Below are 17,002 nucleotides of genomic sequence, written 5' to 3' on the forward strand. Positions count from 1 at the left end.
CTAATGTTATACCAATTTACAGGCAATGGACGTCCACTCTCGGGAGAGAGACCTCCAGCATGTGTCCCTGACATGGAGACTCTGTTTATTTCACTCATCCAGGACAGAGACCGGGGAAATCTCCTCTCTGTGGCCCCTCCAAGACCCCCAAAGGACGGACCACAGACCTCCAGCATGTGTCCCTGACATGGGCACCTCCATAACCTTGCACACCGTGAGTCCCCGGACTCCCGGACTTAAGCACTCCCCCACGGACTAAACCCAGATGTTCACACCCTACAGAACTCCATGCCCCTGGTTAACCTAAAGGGGGTGGATTTTGCGGTGCTTTACCGTCGGCACATCGGTATCCATATTCGGCCTTATTCACGGCACCACCACCCCTTCTGTGGAGGATATTCTCATGCTCCTGGTAACCCTTTAAATAGTCTGATACTGTCAGGGCTCATCACCGCACTTTACAAGCCATAAATAATGTTTAAATGGTCGGGGAAAGTGTTTTTAAACGTCTGGAAGAGAGTTGTAGCCTGTCATTTTGCAGGATATCATTTAACATGTAACCTCTCCTGGAAATGCACAGAATATGTCCATTTCCAGGAGAGGTTCCATGTTAAATTATATCCTGCAAAATGACAGGCTATAAGCCAGGAAAAAGTGTTTGAAAGGCGGGGAAAAGTTGTTTAAAATAGTCTGATACCTCCAGGGCGCATCACCGCATTTTACAAGCCAGGGAAGGTGTCGGAATCCTGGGTAAACATTGTTTAAATAGTCTGACACCTGGCACTGTATTTGCCCCTGGGAGAGGTTCCATGTTAAATTATATCCTGCAAAATGACAGGCTATAAACCAGGAACAAGTGTTTGAAAGGCGGGGAAAAGTTGTTTAAAATAGTCTGATACCTCCAGGGCGCATCACCGCATTTTACAAGCCAGGGAAGGTGTCTGAATCCTGGGTAAACATTGTTTAAATAGTCTGACACCTGGCACTGTATTTGCCCCTGGGAAACTTCAAGGTTATATTCATGTTTTATTATTTATTTAATAATCACATGATTTTTACAAAAACAGTATACACAGTATACATATATACATTAATAATAATAATAATAATAATATAACAATATACATAATAAAAACATGAAAAGTGGTGAAAATGAGAAAATGTATCCGAAAATAGTGCCTCCTAATGCGGGCATGTGGACAGTAGCCACAGACTCACAGGCACACACACACATGCAGAGATCCAGGGGGCGGAGCACATGGCTTTTTTTACCCAGAAATAAGTCTATGAGAGGCGGGGAGACTCAGAGGACAGGCTGCGTCACCTCACTTTGTAACCCAGGAAAAGAGCAGGAATTCTGGCTGCGTGAGTGTTAAAAGTGCATTCATCTGTGTTAATCCGACAGCCGCAGAGGTGCTGACGCAAAGCAGGCGGAACAAATTGATTATTTGAACCAGGAATAAATGTTTGCAAGGCGGGGAAAGTGTTCCTGCAGCCCCTCCATAACGGTAATAATGATTAGAAATGATTTCCAGGGCAGAAAGCGTTTTTTAAATGTGGAAAAAAATATGTTAAACTGTTTAAAAAGCACAAAGTGATTTGAGTGCAGTTCTCATGTGTCCCCACAGGAGGGCGCGTCGTCCCAGGGAGCACAGTGCATGGTGACAAGGTACGATTTATACCCTAAAATAGCATGCTAAGTGTGGGTGGATTAGTTTCAAAGCATGCACACTCTGCTCGTGTCAGACTTCCATCAAATAGACCGGGGAAAACACCTCTCATTAGCCCCTCACAGACCACCAAAGGACGGACTAAGCAGCTCCAGCACGGCTCCCTCACATGGAGCTCAGGTTATTTCATACCTCCAGGAGAGGGACCGGGAAAACCACCTCTCTGTAGCCCCTGACAGAGCCCCAAAGGACGGACTAAGGACCTCCGGCAACAGTGGCACTTCCATAACCTCGTGCACCGTGAGACCCCGGGCCCCCGGACTTAAGCACTCCCCCACGGACTAAACCCAGATGTTCACACCCTGCAGAATCTCATGCCCCTGGTCACCTTTAAGGGGGGGTGGATTTTGCGGTGCTTTACCGTCCGAACACAAGCATCAATATTCGTCCTCCTTCACAGCAGCAGCAGCAGCAGCAGCAGCAGCAGCAGCAGCAGCAGCACCTGCCCTGCTGCACTTCCATAACCTCGTGCACCGTGAGACCCCGGGCCCCCGGACTTAAGCACTCCCCCACGGACTAAACCCAGATGTTCACACCCTGCAGAATCTCATGCCCCTGGTCACCTTTAAGGGGGGGTGGATTTTGCGGTGCTTTACCGTCCGAACACAAGCATCAATATTCGTCCTCCTTCACAGCAGCAGCAGCAGCAGCAGCAGCAGCACCTGCCCTGCTGGAGGTTCACACTTTAACTTATTTGTATTCGTTTTTTTTTGTTCCCCTCCTCTGCCTTACACATCCTCCCACGCTCGAGCACTCCTCACTCGGACTAAACCCCTCCATGCACACCGCCAGAACCAGAACCTCACGCCCCTGGTGACCTTAAAGGTGTTTGTCTTTGTTTGTTTTTGTATTCCACATAGACAGGCAGGTGTTCAGCACCACGGACAGAGCGGGCCCGCTGCTGCTGCTGCTGGAAGATGGAACACTTTGAGTCTTTTTATTTTCTCTTTTCTCCCTGCTCCTGCACACACCTTTTGTTACCCTCCTCTGCCTTACACATCCTCCCACGCTCGAGCACTCCTCACTCGGACTAAACCCCTCCATGCACACCGCCAGAACCAGAAGCTCACGCCCCTGGTGACCTTAAAGGTGTTTGTCTTTGTTTGTTTTTGTACTCCACATAGACAGGCAGGTGTTCAGCACCACGGACAGAGCGGGCCCGCTGCTGCTGCTGCTGGAAGGTGGAACACTTTGAGTCTTTTTATTTTCTCTTTTCTCCCTGCTCCTGCACACACCTTTTGTTCCCCTCCTCTGCATTACACATCCTCCCACGCTCGAGCACTCCTCACTCGGACTAAACCCAGATGTTCACACCCTACAGAACTTCATGCCCCTGGTTACCCTAAAGGGGTGGATTTTGCGGTGCTTTACCGTCCGCACATCGGCATACATATTCGGCCTTATTCATGACACTACCACCCCTTCTTTGGAGGATATTGCAGGATATAATTTAACATGGAACCTCTCCTGGAAATGCACAGAGTATGTCCATTTCCAGGAGAGGTTACATGTTAAATTATATCCTGCAAAATGACAGGCACTGTATTTGCCCCTGGGAACCTTCAAGGTTATACTAATGTTTTTTTTTTATTTTTTATTTAATTATCACACCATTTTTACAAAAACAGTATACAAAATAAACATAATAACAACATGATTAACAGGGGCCTGGGGGCCATATTAGCCGTCTAACTTGTACAGTGCACCGGGGAAAAAAGGTTGAGTCCACGGCCCCTTTCCCCTCATCAGGAGTATCAATCGGTCCTGAAGAAGAGGTATCGCTGCTCTCCGCCCCTGAATCCTCTTCGGAGGTAGCTGACGGTGGTAGACCTCCTTCTGATGATGATGCTGCTGCAGCTGCTGCCGCCGCCCTGAACATGGAGCGGATCTTCAATGCCTCCTTTATTCCAGGCGTATTCGCGTAGAACCGGTCTGCAGTGCTTACGTCGTGGCACATAAACCTAGCCAGAATCGACCTGCTTTCTGGATCTTGGTGATGCTTGATATTGTCAGCCAGGGCAGTGCGCAAGATGGTGAAGGTGACGGCTGTTTCTAGCCCAGCATCAGCCCAAGCCCTCTTCAAGTGAGCGTTCAGGTTCTTGGAAGCCTGCTTCCCCGATGTGAAAAGGAAGAATTCATTCTGAGGACCCGACAAGCCCTCTTTTATCCCCATCCACAGCATGACCCAGCTAAACTCCTTTATTGTAAGCACCAGCTGTGCTTCACCAAATGTCTTGGCAGTCTTGTGATCCTGCACGTGGATGATGTAGCCCTCAGCAGTGCCCCTTCTGTCCGCCTCAAAGACCTCCGTGTTGGTCATGTTTGCATACACACCCGGACGGTGGCCATACAGGAGGCTCCAATGGAGGGTTAGATAGCCATATAGCAGGTACTGGGTGATTGAGGTCGGATTGCTAGCCATCAGGTCAAGGAGATCAGGGATGCGCTTCTCAGCGGCCGCCATGGCGGCGAGAAGCTCCGCCTGGCTCGGCAGGCGATCCAGCTTGTCCCTCTTCACCTTAAACTGGTGGAGAGTGACAGACTTTTTCAAATCGTTAATGTTGGCTTTCACCTCTCTGATGATGTTGGTCATATCAGACTGGGTGAGCCTGCACCCCCGGAGCTTTGATGCAGACAAGTACCTCAGGAAATGGTTCACAGTCTTCAGGAACAACAGCGATGTTGTGACTGTCCGGCCCGACTCTGAAATATACTTGCTCCAGCCACGGACCCTCTTTGTGTCTTTTAGAAACAGCCAGTCTGACAGCCGGTCAAAACCATGGGCCATGAATACTATGAAGTTCTTTATCCGGCTGACATTGGACATACAATTCTCTTTCCGTTTTACTGTCGGTGCAAGACCCTCACAATGACCTCTGTATGTCTGAATGTACGTCTCCATGCTTTTAGGCAACGTGATTTCACGCATGGTATTCCGCAGTCCCTTCCCAGTGCACCATTGATTTTGGGAAGAGGGCCAGTCCTTAGCCAGATTAGCTTTCAGCTTATTGGAGACAGACGCACGGGTCTTCTGGCATACAGGGGTCTCAATACAGGAGGCTTCTGGGGACCACATGACAGTCTTCACTGGGGTCTTGCTTCCGGAGGCTTCTGGGGAACGCATCACAGACTTGAGAGGGATCTCACTCGCAGAGGCTTCTATGGACCGCATGACAGTCTTCACTGGGGTCTCACTACCGGAGGCTTCTGGGGACCACATGACAGTCTTCACTGGGGTCTTGCTTCCGGAGGCTTCTGGGGACCGCATCACAGACTTGAGAGGGGTCTCACTACCGGAGGCTTTGTCGGACCGCATGACAGTCTTCACCGGGGTCTTGCTTCCGGAGGCTTTGTCGGACCGCATGACAGTCTTCACCGGGGTCTTGCTTCCGGAGGCTTCTGGGGACCGCATCACAGACTTGAGGGGGGTCTCACTCGCAGAGGCTTCTATGGACCGCATGACAGTCTTCACCGGGGTCTTGAGAGGGGTATTGCTGCCGGAGGCTACTGAGTTCATGTCGGGGGTACTTGGGATTGCTACGCCCTTAAATCGTATACATTCTTCGTCTTCCTCAAGCAGAGCAGCAGTGGCATTCTGCTTCCTGGGTTTTAGACCCTGTTTTAGCCTGGAGCGCAGGGTCTTCACCTCATCAATGAGGGCATCCTTCTGAGCCCTCAATGCCACATTGTCCAGCCTCACCTGCATGCAGTCCTCTTCGTCACACTCGGTATGTGGGGAGAAGGGTTGGAGGGTGCACCGGGTATTCCTCCTCATTGTCTATATCCAATGATGTAGCCATTCCGATGATGGGATTAGTCTCTCGGAGGTCATGGAGCAACTGCAGGGCCACACTATGCTTCAGCCTTGCCATGACCTGATGTGCCTCATCTCGGGAGAACTCAGGGTGGTCACGAGTTACATGACGGTGTAGTTTCCTCCCAGCATACGAACACCCTGTGATGGGACAGGGTTTGGTCCGAACATTTATTCTACCACTGGCCATTTTAAGAATGATGCCTCTTTCATCCAGGTTCCGCACTGCATGTTTGTGCTTAAGGTGCTTATTCAAAGCCAGATAGCGGAGGCTGCACACCGGGCATTCGGTCAACATCCTTCCAAAAACACACACAATGAATTCTATTTAAATGGTTTTCTGTTTCTCCGTTTATATGCGTTAGCCAACTGCTTATTGCAACCATGGGTCCGATGCTTCAATGCAGGGAACACGGACCAAGGGGAGGACTTGGGTTACCACCTGGTTAAAATGGTCCCACCTCCGCACCAACGCGACTGGCGATGGGTCCGATACATTGATTGTTTTTTGTTTCATGGTTCTGCCACGAACTCACAAGACAGTTTTGGGTACAAAACGTGGGGGTAACAGTACCTCCGGGCGCTCCGTCCCGCTCCGGCTTTCGCCGCAGCGGGGGGAGGAGGCATTGAACCCCTCGCACCTGCCCCCGGAGGAGGCAGGGGAGTCAGGTACCCGGAGGCGCACGGTGGACGGCCAGGGCGAGACCGCCACACCGCACTGGAGTCAGAGTTCCGAGTTTTTCGAGCCAGGTCCCGGTGAAACGCAGTACGGAGCACCCGGCAGGAACCTCCAGCAGACCCCCCCGCGCGGTTCCCTCGTCCCTCGGAAGAGGCGGAGAGGTGGGTGTTTTTCATCTGCTGGCGGACTGCCGGGGAGAACGTGCTGCTCGGGAGCCAGGCTCAGAGTTAGTGGAAGTGAGAGCCCGTGCACCTGCCTTTTACAGTAGGCACGCGCTGGTATCGGGGTGGGGAGAGAAGGTAGATGCAGAGGCTGCAGAAACAGCCAGAGCCTTTCCCCTCTAACACACCCCTCATTTGGTTCATGAGCACTGGGCAGAGTCCCCTGTCAACTCTCCTTATATTCCTCCGGAGACCAGTTGGGAAATGGCAGCATCCCACTTCACCTGGTAGACCAATATCGTTAAATGAGCTCAGTAATGTACTGCACAACATCACATGGGTAAAATGAGCTATATCATGCACTGCAAAATCACATTTGGTTTATTTCCAAAAAGCCTGGAAAAAACACATATCCATCATGTCCTGTAAAATATCATTCTTTGTTTATGTCCGCTCCAGGATTACCCGTAGTTTGGATGAACCGACCGCCAAGCACCGGAAGCTGGACCCGGGGAGGAGGCCCTCCGATGGCGGGTCAAATTTGATGATACCGCAGCTGGCTGGACACTAGCCGTAGAAGAACACCTGGGCGGGACCAGGCATGTCCCTCTTTGCAGACAAGCATATGTGCTCCCAGGAGCAGAGTCAATCCCACAGTTTGGAGGAACCGACCGCCAAGCACCGGAAGCTGGACCCGGGGAGGAGGCCCTCCGATGGCGGGTCAAAGTTGATGATACCGCAGCTGGCTGGACACTAGCCGTAGAAGAACACCTGGGCGGGACCAGGCATGTCCCTCTTTGCAGACAAGCATATGTGCTCCCAGGAGCAGAGTCAATCCCACAGTTTGGAGGAACCGACCGCCAAGCACCGGAAGCTAGACCCGGGGAGGAGGCCCTCCGATGGCGGGTCAAAGTTGATGATACCGCAGCTGGCTGGACACTAGCCGTAGAAGAACACCTGGGCGGGACCAGGCATGTCCCTCTTTGCAGACAAGCATATGTGCTCCCAGGAGCAGAGTCAATCCCACAGTTTGGAGGAACCGACCGCCAAGCACCGGAAGCTGGACCCGGGGGAGGAGGCCCTCCGATGGCGGGTCAAATTTGATGATACCGCAGCTGGCTGGACACTAGCTGTAGAAGAACACCTGGGCGGGACCAGGCATGTCCCTCTTTGCAGACAAGCATATGTGCTCCCAGGAGCAGAGTCAAACCCGCAGTTTGGAAGAACCGACCGCCAGAGCACCGGCACGAAGCCGGGCCGGCGGAGGCCTTCCGATGGCGGGTCACGTTTGCCATTCGATCAATGTCTTTGCAGACAAGCATATATGTGGTTGTTACGCAGGATCAAATAGGTAGTTTGATGAAGTAGGGTCCTGTGCCCGGAGCAAGGCCAATTGCTGAATGCCGCAGCCGACTAAGGCCGCTATGCCACAGTGGAGGATGAGAGAAACAGGTGTTTGTTTTGCATTCCGCGGCAAAGAGGGGAGGTGGAACTTCCACCCCGCTACGGAACCTGTGGTGGGACCCCTGAGTCAGACGGTTCGTCTTGGAAACGCTTCATATCGGTCGGCCTGGGAGGTAAGAGACACGCAGGGTAACGGACACGCAGGGTTACCCCCACGCAGCCCACGCAACACGGAGGAGGCAGGGGAGTCTGGTACCCGGAGGCGCATGGCCGCAACACCGCACTGGAGTCAGGGTTTCGAGTTTTTCGAGCCAGGTCCCAGTGAACGCAAGACTCCAGCAGGAGCCTCCAGCAGACCCCCCCGACGTTTCCCTCGTCCCTCCCGGCCATCAGAGTCGAACCCGCAGTTCGGAGGAACCGACCGCCAGAGCACCGGCACGAGGCCGGGCCGGCGGAGGCCCTCCGATGGCGGGTCGCGTTTGCCATTCGATCAGTGAGAAATCAGAAGAGGAAGGGGGAAGAAAAAAGACTAACTTGTCTTTTTGGAGAACCATCAAAAATGGGTGAAAATGAAAAAATGTATCCGAGAATAGTGCCCCATAAGGCGGGTAAAGTCCCCTGTCAACTCCCCTCACCTTCCTCCACACTCTGAAAAAGTCAGAGTTATTTTTTGGAGAACCATCAAAAGTGGGTGAAAATGAAAAAATGTATCCGAGAATAGTGCCCCATAAGGCGGGTAAAGTCCCCTGTCAACTCCCCTCACCTTCCTCCACACTCTGAAAAAGTCAGAGTTATTTTTTGGAGAACCATCAAAAATGGGTGAAAATGAAAAAATGTATCCGAGAATAGTGCCCCATAAGGCGGGTAAAGTCCCCTGTCAACTCCCCTCACCTTCCTCCACACTCTGAAAAAGTCAGAGTTATTTTTTGGAGAACCATCAAAAATGGGTGAAAATGAAAAAATGTATCCGAGAATAGTGCCCCATAAGGCGGGTAAAGTCCCCTGTCAACTCCCCTCACCTTCCTCCACACTCTGAAAAAGTCAGAGTTATTTTTTGGAGAACCATCAAAAAGGGCTAAAAGTGTTGAAATGTATCCGAGAATAGTGCCCCATAAGGCGGATAAAGTCCCCTGTCAACTCCCCTCACCTTCCTCCAGAGCCCAGTTCAAAAACTTTAAGTTTGGTAAGAACCATGCTGGGGGGTCTCCAGGCAACAAAATGTATCCGAGCCAAAGTGCACATACAGCGGATGAATTCCTCCATGAAGTTACACAGCCGTTTTTTTTCTGAGTCCTCTCAAAAACCGGGTTTCCGATTTCGTGCAGAAGGTAGCTTGTAAAACATGAACGGTTTTTTACAACGGAGGAGGGGAAGTCTGGATTCCCCTCTCCGTTGTACCTTGCAACGGGGGAGGGGAAAAGTGTTCGGGGCTTCGTCCCGAAGCCCCGAACACTTTTCCCCTTCTCCAATTTTTCAGATCCCCTCTCCCATGTAATTTTAAAAGTTCATTTTTTGATTATTTTAACATATAATTGACCGTTCTCTTTCATTTTTTTTTCATTCCACGGGTGGGGGCCTATGGCAGGCTGCCTATGAGCTCCCAAATTTGGCCCGGATCATCCGGGATTTGTGGGATAAGCTCCATAAACTGACAAAGTCATCCAAACATGTCGCTTTTATAGCCCAAAGATATATCATGCAAATACATTAAAATAGTAAAAGGTACGATTGTGCTCGGCATTAACCGGAATTTGATTTATATAGCCCCCAAAAAATGATTAAAAATCGTTTTCGTGGGGAAAAGTGTTAAAACGCCTGATTAAAGCATTTGCGGGACCCCAGCGAGCTCCAGACTAGTTTCATTGTGTCGGGGACCCTGGAGAACGATAAGACCCATCATTTAAATACAAAAAACACCATTAAAAGTCACTTTTAGGGGCAAAAAACAGCCTCTGTCCACTTCGTTAACAAACTGATGGGCAAATGGACAAAAGTGTGATTAAAGCATTTGCGGGACCCCAGCGAGCTCCAGACTAGTTGCATTGTCTTGGGGACCCTCCACAAGGATAAGACCCATCATTTAAATACAAAAAACACCATTAAAAGTCACTTTTAGGGGCAAAAAACAGCCTCTGTCCACTTCGTTAACAAACTGATGGGGAAATGGACCAAATCGTGATTAAAGCATTTCCGGGACCCCAGCGAGCTCCAGACTATGTGCATTGTGTCGGGGACCCTGGATAATGATAAAACACATCATTTAAATGCCAAAAACACCATTAAAAGTCACTTTTAGGGGCAAAAAACAGCCTCTGTCCACTTCGTTAACAAACTGATGGGGAAATGGACAAAATCGTGATTAAAGCATTTTGCGGGACCCCAGCGAGCTCCAGACTAGTTGCATTGTGTCGGGGACCCTGGATAATGATAAGACCAATCATTTAAATACAAAAAACACCATTAAAAGTCACTTTTAGGGGCAAAAAACAGCCTCTGTCCACTTCGTTAACAAACTGATGGGGAAATGGACCAAATCGTGATTAAAGCATTTTGCGGGACCCCAGCGAGCTCCAGACTAGTTTCATTGTGTCGGGGACCCTGGAGAATGATAAAACCCATCATTTAAATGCCAAAAACACCATTAAAAGTCACTTTTAGGGGCAAAAAACAGCCTCTGTCCACTTCGTTAACAAACTGATGGGGAAATGGACAAAATCGTGATTAAAGCATTTTGCGGGACCCCAGCGAGCTCCAGACTAGTTTCATTGTCTTGGGGACCCTGGAGAACGATAAGACCCATCATTTAAATACAAAAAACACCATTAAAAGTCACTTTTAGGGGCAAAAAACAGCCTCTGTCCACTTCGTTAACAAACTGATAGGCAAATGGACAGAAGGGGGAACACGGCCCAGCCGCTGCTCCGCTGCTCCAGACTATGTGCATTGTGTCGGGGAGCCAGGTCAAACCCCTCCATGCACACCGCCAGAACCAGAACCTCACGACCCTGGTGACCTTAAAGGTGTTTGTCTTTGTTTGTTTTTGTACTCCACATAGACAGGCAGGTGTTCAGCACCGCGGGCCCGCTGCTGCTGCTGCTGGAAGGTGGAACACTTTGAGTCTTTTTATTTTCTCTTTTCTCCCTGCTCCTGCACACACCTTTTGTTCCCCTCCTCTGCCTTACACATCCTCCCACGCTCGAGCACTCCTCACTCGGACTAAACCCCTCCATGCACACCGCCAGAACCAGAACCTCACGACCCTGGTGACCTTAAAGGTGTTGTCTTTGTTTGTTTTTGTATTCCACATAGACAGGCTGGGGTTCAGCACCACGCACAGAGCCTACCCGCTACCTCCAGGGCGCATCACCACATTTTACAAGCCAGGAAAGGTGCATGGATCCTGGGTAAACATTGATTAAGTGTTTTTAAATGTGTGGAACAGTGTTTTGTCACTTTCAAAACTCTCCTGTCATTGACCGGAGAATTTGGGTCGATGTTGTATTCAATCTGGCCATTAATATTCCAGTGAGACGAAGTACGTACATTGACCGGAGTGATCCCATGTTAATGTTGTCCAAATACCGGAACATTCCCTAACCCTGCATTCTTGGAACGCAATGCCCTAGTAGGACAGTAGGGTATAATGAGTTCTTTAAGGTAAGATGGCGCTTGCCCATTAAGGGCTTTGTAGGCGAGAAGAAGAATTTTAAATTCTATCCTGTGTTCTATAGGGAGCCAGTGTAAGGCAGCCAGAACAGGAGTAATGTGGTCCCTTTTCCTAACTCTGGTTAGTACACAAGCTGCAGCATTTTGAATCAGCTGAAGCGACTTGACTGACTTCTTGGTACATCCTGATAATAACGAGTTACCATAATCCAGCCTTGAAGTAACAAATGCATGGACTAGTTTCTCTGCATCGTTTTGAGGCAAGATATGCCTGATTTTTGCAATGTTACGTAGATGGAATTAGGCGGTCCTTGAAATTGATTTTATGTGGGTGTTAAAGGATAAATCCTGATCAAATATAACACCAAGATTCCTTACAGTCTCACTGGAGGCCAAATTAATGCCATCCATAGTTAGTATATCTTTAGATCATTTGTTTCGTAGATTCTTCGGGCCAAGTACAATAACTTCAGTTTTGGTCGTGTTTAACATCAAAAGATTTAAGGTCATCCACGTTTTTAAGTCCTTGAGGCAGTCTTGAATTTTATTTAGATGATTAATTTCATCAGGCTTGATTGATAAATATAGTTGAGTATCATCCGCATAACAATGAAAATGTACAGAATGATTCCTTATAATATTGCCTAACGGAAGCATATATAGTGTGAACAAAATAGGTCCGAGCACTGAGCCCTGTGGCACTCCATGGCTAACTTTGGTTTGCATGGAAGATTCATTGTTGACACGTACAAACTGAGAGCGTTCAGATAGATAGGACCTAAACCAGCCTAAAGCAGTTCCCTGTATGCCAACTAAGTGCTCTAGTCTTTGCAATAGGATATCATGGTCGATAGTATCAAATGCAGCACTAAGATCGAGCAAGACAAGAATAGAGACAAGTCCCTTGTCTGAGGCTATTAGAATGTCATTTGTGACTTTAACCAGAGCTGTCTCTGTGCTATGTTGTGTTCTAAAGCCAGACTGAAAATCTTCAAATAAATCATAGTTTTTTAAGTAATCACACAGCTGTTTTGCGACTGCTTTCTCAAGAATCTTTGAAAGGAACGGAAGATTAGAAATAGGTCTATAGTTGGCTAAAACCTCTGGATCGAGGTTGTGCTTTTTAAGAAGCGGTTTTATCACTGCTACTTTGAATGATTGTGGAACATAGCCTGATAATAAAGACATATTCATAATATTTAATAAACAAGTGCTAATTAATGGAAAAACTTATTTTAACAGCTTAGTTGGAATCGGGTCTAAGATACACGTTGATGGTTTAGAAGAGAGAATCATTGAATTTAATTGTTCAAGGTTTATGGCTGAAAAGCATTCTAGTTTACTATCTAGTGTAATATTAGAACTTCATTATGTTCATATTCATTATTATTCAATGTGTTGAGTATATAAGCCTTCATTATTTGCCTGTGTATTTCCTGATATCCGATATCACCTTTTATAAAACACAGACTTTGATTGTGGTGCATTGAAACACTGAAATGTACTTACTAGTATTTTGTTTCAGGGAAAGTGGAAATAATACAATACAACATATTTGTTGATTGTAAATTAAAAAATAACTACAATACAACCCTTTAGAGGGCTGCACTTATTTATTTATGTAATTGTTTATTTGGCAGAGACAATGCACATTCATGAACACTCAAAACTAAAAAATGCTTCAAGTGTAAATGTGCCGGATTTTAGCTTGGAGCTAATTTCCCTGACATAAAACATTTAAGAACATGACAATCATACTTGGACATTTGTGGAACTCAGACAAACACAGACCCTGTTGCTGTAGTTTTAAAGTGAGTGAGGAACCCCCCCTGCTGTTGAATGGCAGGTACTACATTACCCTCCCTCCCTCCTCTATATACAGTACAAAGAATCGAAAGTCAATAAATGCACTATTTTATGACTTTTTTCTTTTTAAGTGAATTATATTGTGCTTCCTTTTTGGAGGTGCCTTAAGATTTACCAAAGCTAAGCTGTATGTGATGTACATAAGCCAACAAAGCCTTTCCATCTTTGAATTGACAGTCCTGCAGAAAGACTGAGCAGCTGCTGTCTCAGAGGCATGTTTCTGACGTGAAGAGGGAACTTTGAACTTTTGTGTTTGGTGTAAAAGATGACATGTGTATTCACCATCAGGATGTTACTGAGCTTAGTTTGTTCAAATCACACTCATCACATGTATATCAAAGAGAGGAGGCTTTCCTTGTTCTTTAAAACACAAATAACATCTATTATTTTACTGTAAGTTCTTTAACTGCATTTCACTGATACACTTTACTAAAGTAAGGTTTTGAATGCAGGACTTTTACCTGCAGTATTTTCATAGTAAAGTTTTAGTAATTTTCCAGCTGTAAATAATTATTTGAAATCAAAACGATATATTTAAAACAGAGTGAGCTTCATCGTGAGGAAGATCTGACATCCTGTTTGAATCCAGGAGAGGGCAGTAGTGCTGCATTAAGGATGGAGGCTGCAGTAACAACCCACATTGGAAGAAGAGTAAAATATGAAACTGTATTTAACGTATGTTTTATCTCCAGGAATTTAGCGAGCAGCACATCATGTCATGGAGGAGAACCACAGCCAGGAAGCAGGTAGAAACCATCTGATCACCGACACACAGGTGTTACAGGCTTGGCCTGTCACTTTAAGAGTAGTAGCCGCAAGGGGTTGTGGGTTTTGGAGTCTGTGTGTGTGAGAAATGTGATGGCCAAGGCGAAGTGCGGAGTTATGAAGAGAGAGACGAAAGTATAGAGAAAGTGGTCAGAAAAGGAAAAGTATCTAGCCTGTATGTATGGAATACAGTGTTTATGTAACTGATTAGTCTGAAGAACGTGAATAAACGGAGGTTCTTCCCACGGCACCCGAACGCACCGTTTTCATCCTTTTTCCCCTCGAAATGTCTGGGCAGCTGGTTACCGGCTGACAACGAGCCAAGTCAGAAACCACCGGTGTGTATTTGAAACTACGGTTTCGGTGCCGAGATACCGTTAGTAAAAAGGTAACATTGGGGTCTCGTCCAGGATTTATTTTTTTCTACGTGGGAGAAGAGTGGAATGGATTTAATGGCAGCGTTCGGAGCTAATGCTAATGCTAATCACGGACTGAGACAAGCTGATGCAGCTAACGGAAAAAGCCCACGGAAAAGCTCTAATCCATTCTGTGTGAATATTGATGAGGCTGGTCAAAGTAAGGTGGACATGTTTGACCAGACAATAATGGATTATACTGGATATGGGGACTGCACCAACCCCTTTCTTACTAGCGTGGAGCTAACGCTAGCCGAAGCCGCAAGCTACGCCACGCCGCCCGAACCATCACTGGCGCCAACTAACCCTTTCATCATGCCGACAAAGGAGCAAGTACAGCCAAACAGTGAGTTTCTAACCCCTTTCCACCAAAATGTGACCGTTTAATGAGCATGGCATCAACTTCAGCTAAACCAGCTCATCCTTTCACCTCCATGGGCTATAGCCACTCGATGCCAACCATCCCAAGTTACTCAGCTCATTCACAGTGCCTTCAGCCGCCAGTGTCACCATTAACACCCTGTGAGCAGCAGCCTGCCACACTGCCTTGTAAAGTACAAGCTCACACAGCTGTGCACTGTGGGACCGCACCTGGCCAGTGGGATCGGCCCAGTGGTGTAGTCTACGTGATACGCTGGTATACGCCGTATACCCACTAGAAAATGCCAGTGATTTCCGTATGCCCTCTTAAAAATGAGCGATGATACGTAACAACATCATTTTGTGACTTCGCTTTCACGCTTTCGCCCCCTTCTGTGTTAATACTTTTGGACGTCTGGGGCTTCCGTCGCCTTTGGCCTGTTGCTAAGCAACAGCAACACACTTTGTTCGGCTCTGACAAACCCCACGTTTCTCTAACGTTAACAGAATTTGATCCTTCCATCATTCAAGTTCGCGGAGCGCTAAACAGGAAGCAAACATGAAACGAAAACAGACGACAATATTTTAATGTTTTCCGAAGTTTTCCCCTATTACCACTACAGAAGAAGAGCCAGGTCAGGCGGCTGTCCTAAAGGTGACAGAGAACGAGTCCGGCGCTACCGCAAATTTAACCAGTAAGTGAAATTAGCATGGTTATGATTAACGTAACAGTAGCTAACTAGTTAACTTGCTAGCTAATTTGATCAACGTTAGTGTGGTGGATCAATGGAAGAGAAAGGGAGCGAGATAGTGTGTGTGTGTGTGTGTGTGTGTGTGTGTGTGTGTGTGTGTGTGTGTGTGTGTGTGTGTGTGTGTGTGTGTGTGTGTGTGTGTGTGTGTGTGTGTGTGTGTGTGTGTGTGTGTGTGTGTGTGTGTGTGTGTGTGTGTGTGTGTGTGTGTGTGTGTGCAGTCATAAACAGAACACAATGTTTATATTATCTCCTTGTTTCGGACACAGATGAGAGCTCCTGGCCAGCCTTGTGGACTGAAAGTTAGGCTATGGAATTTAAGAATAGGCATCCTTGGTTAGAGTGGAGGGACATAAAGTTAGGTAAATGTCAGCACACATGCAAAGGAAAGCTGATCTAAACAACAGAAATTCAAAAAGTCAATGACTATGCAAATGAGAGTTAATTCATGGTCATGTTAAAAGTGCATTTAAAACATTTGCACCATTACATTACTATATGTTAGTTATCAGTAGTTGTCAAATAATTAGCTATTGAAAAAGTGGAACATTTTTCTCCTTTTATCTGCTTTTCATGCATTTGTTAGCCATGATGTAAATATTGTAAGCAGTTTATTAAATACTTTTGAGTAAATCTTGGCTCTTTTCTGCAGTTGTTATTGGTAAAAACTTGTATTATGCTAATTAGTCATGGTTTTGTTTATTTCCAGGTTGTGCTCTTTGCAGCGCTACAAAATCACTAGGTGTCCTCACAGAACAACGAGTGTCTATGTCTGAGGAGTGGGTGCACTTTAAGATCCAGTCCTCAGATTCAAGCAGATCAACATCTTTGGCCTCTTTGAGAAACAAGATTAGACGACATGAGACGTCCAGAGCACACAAAATAGCCCAGGAGCTCACGGAGAAGGGTGGACAGGATTTAGTTGGAAATTTGGTGAGAGCTGTGTCAGAGACTGTGTTTGCAGTAGGCCATTTTGAGATTTTGATAAAAATGTCGATTAATTGTTCAACCCTAGAAGATAAGTGGGCTTTTTCCATCATTGTTCATTCTTTTATTTTTTTATTGTTAATTTCACTGGCAGTTAAAAGTCACATAAAAATGCTTATAATACATTGACATGTTGATAACACATAGCCAGTCTCAAGACTAGTGTATGCATTAGTAAGTGTGATGGTGTTCATGAGGTGTTGCTTCGAGACAGATGTCGCTCCGCGATGCGTCGCTCTAGGATGGATGAATACAATTATTACAGTATACCCACTACAAAAAAGTAGACTACACCACTGGATCGGCCTAACGTGAGGAGAGCTTGGTCTGAACCACGCAGCTCTGCAGCTTGTGCAGCACACAGAGAGGACTATGGACACAAGTGATGAAGATGAACACCGTGGA

This window comes from Notothenia rossii, assembly GCF_949606895.1.
Source record: "Notothenia rossii genome assembly, contig: scaffold_158, whole genome shotgun sequence".
Classification (NCBI taxonomy): Eukaryota; Metazoa; Chordata; class Actinopteri; order Perciformes; family Nototheniidae; genus Notothenia; species Notothenia rossii.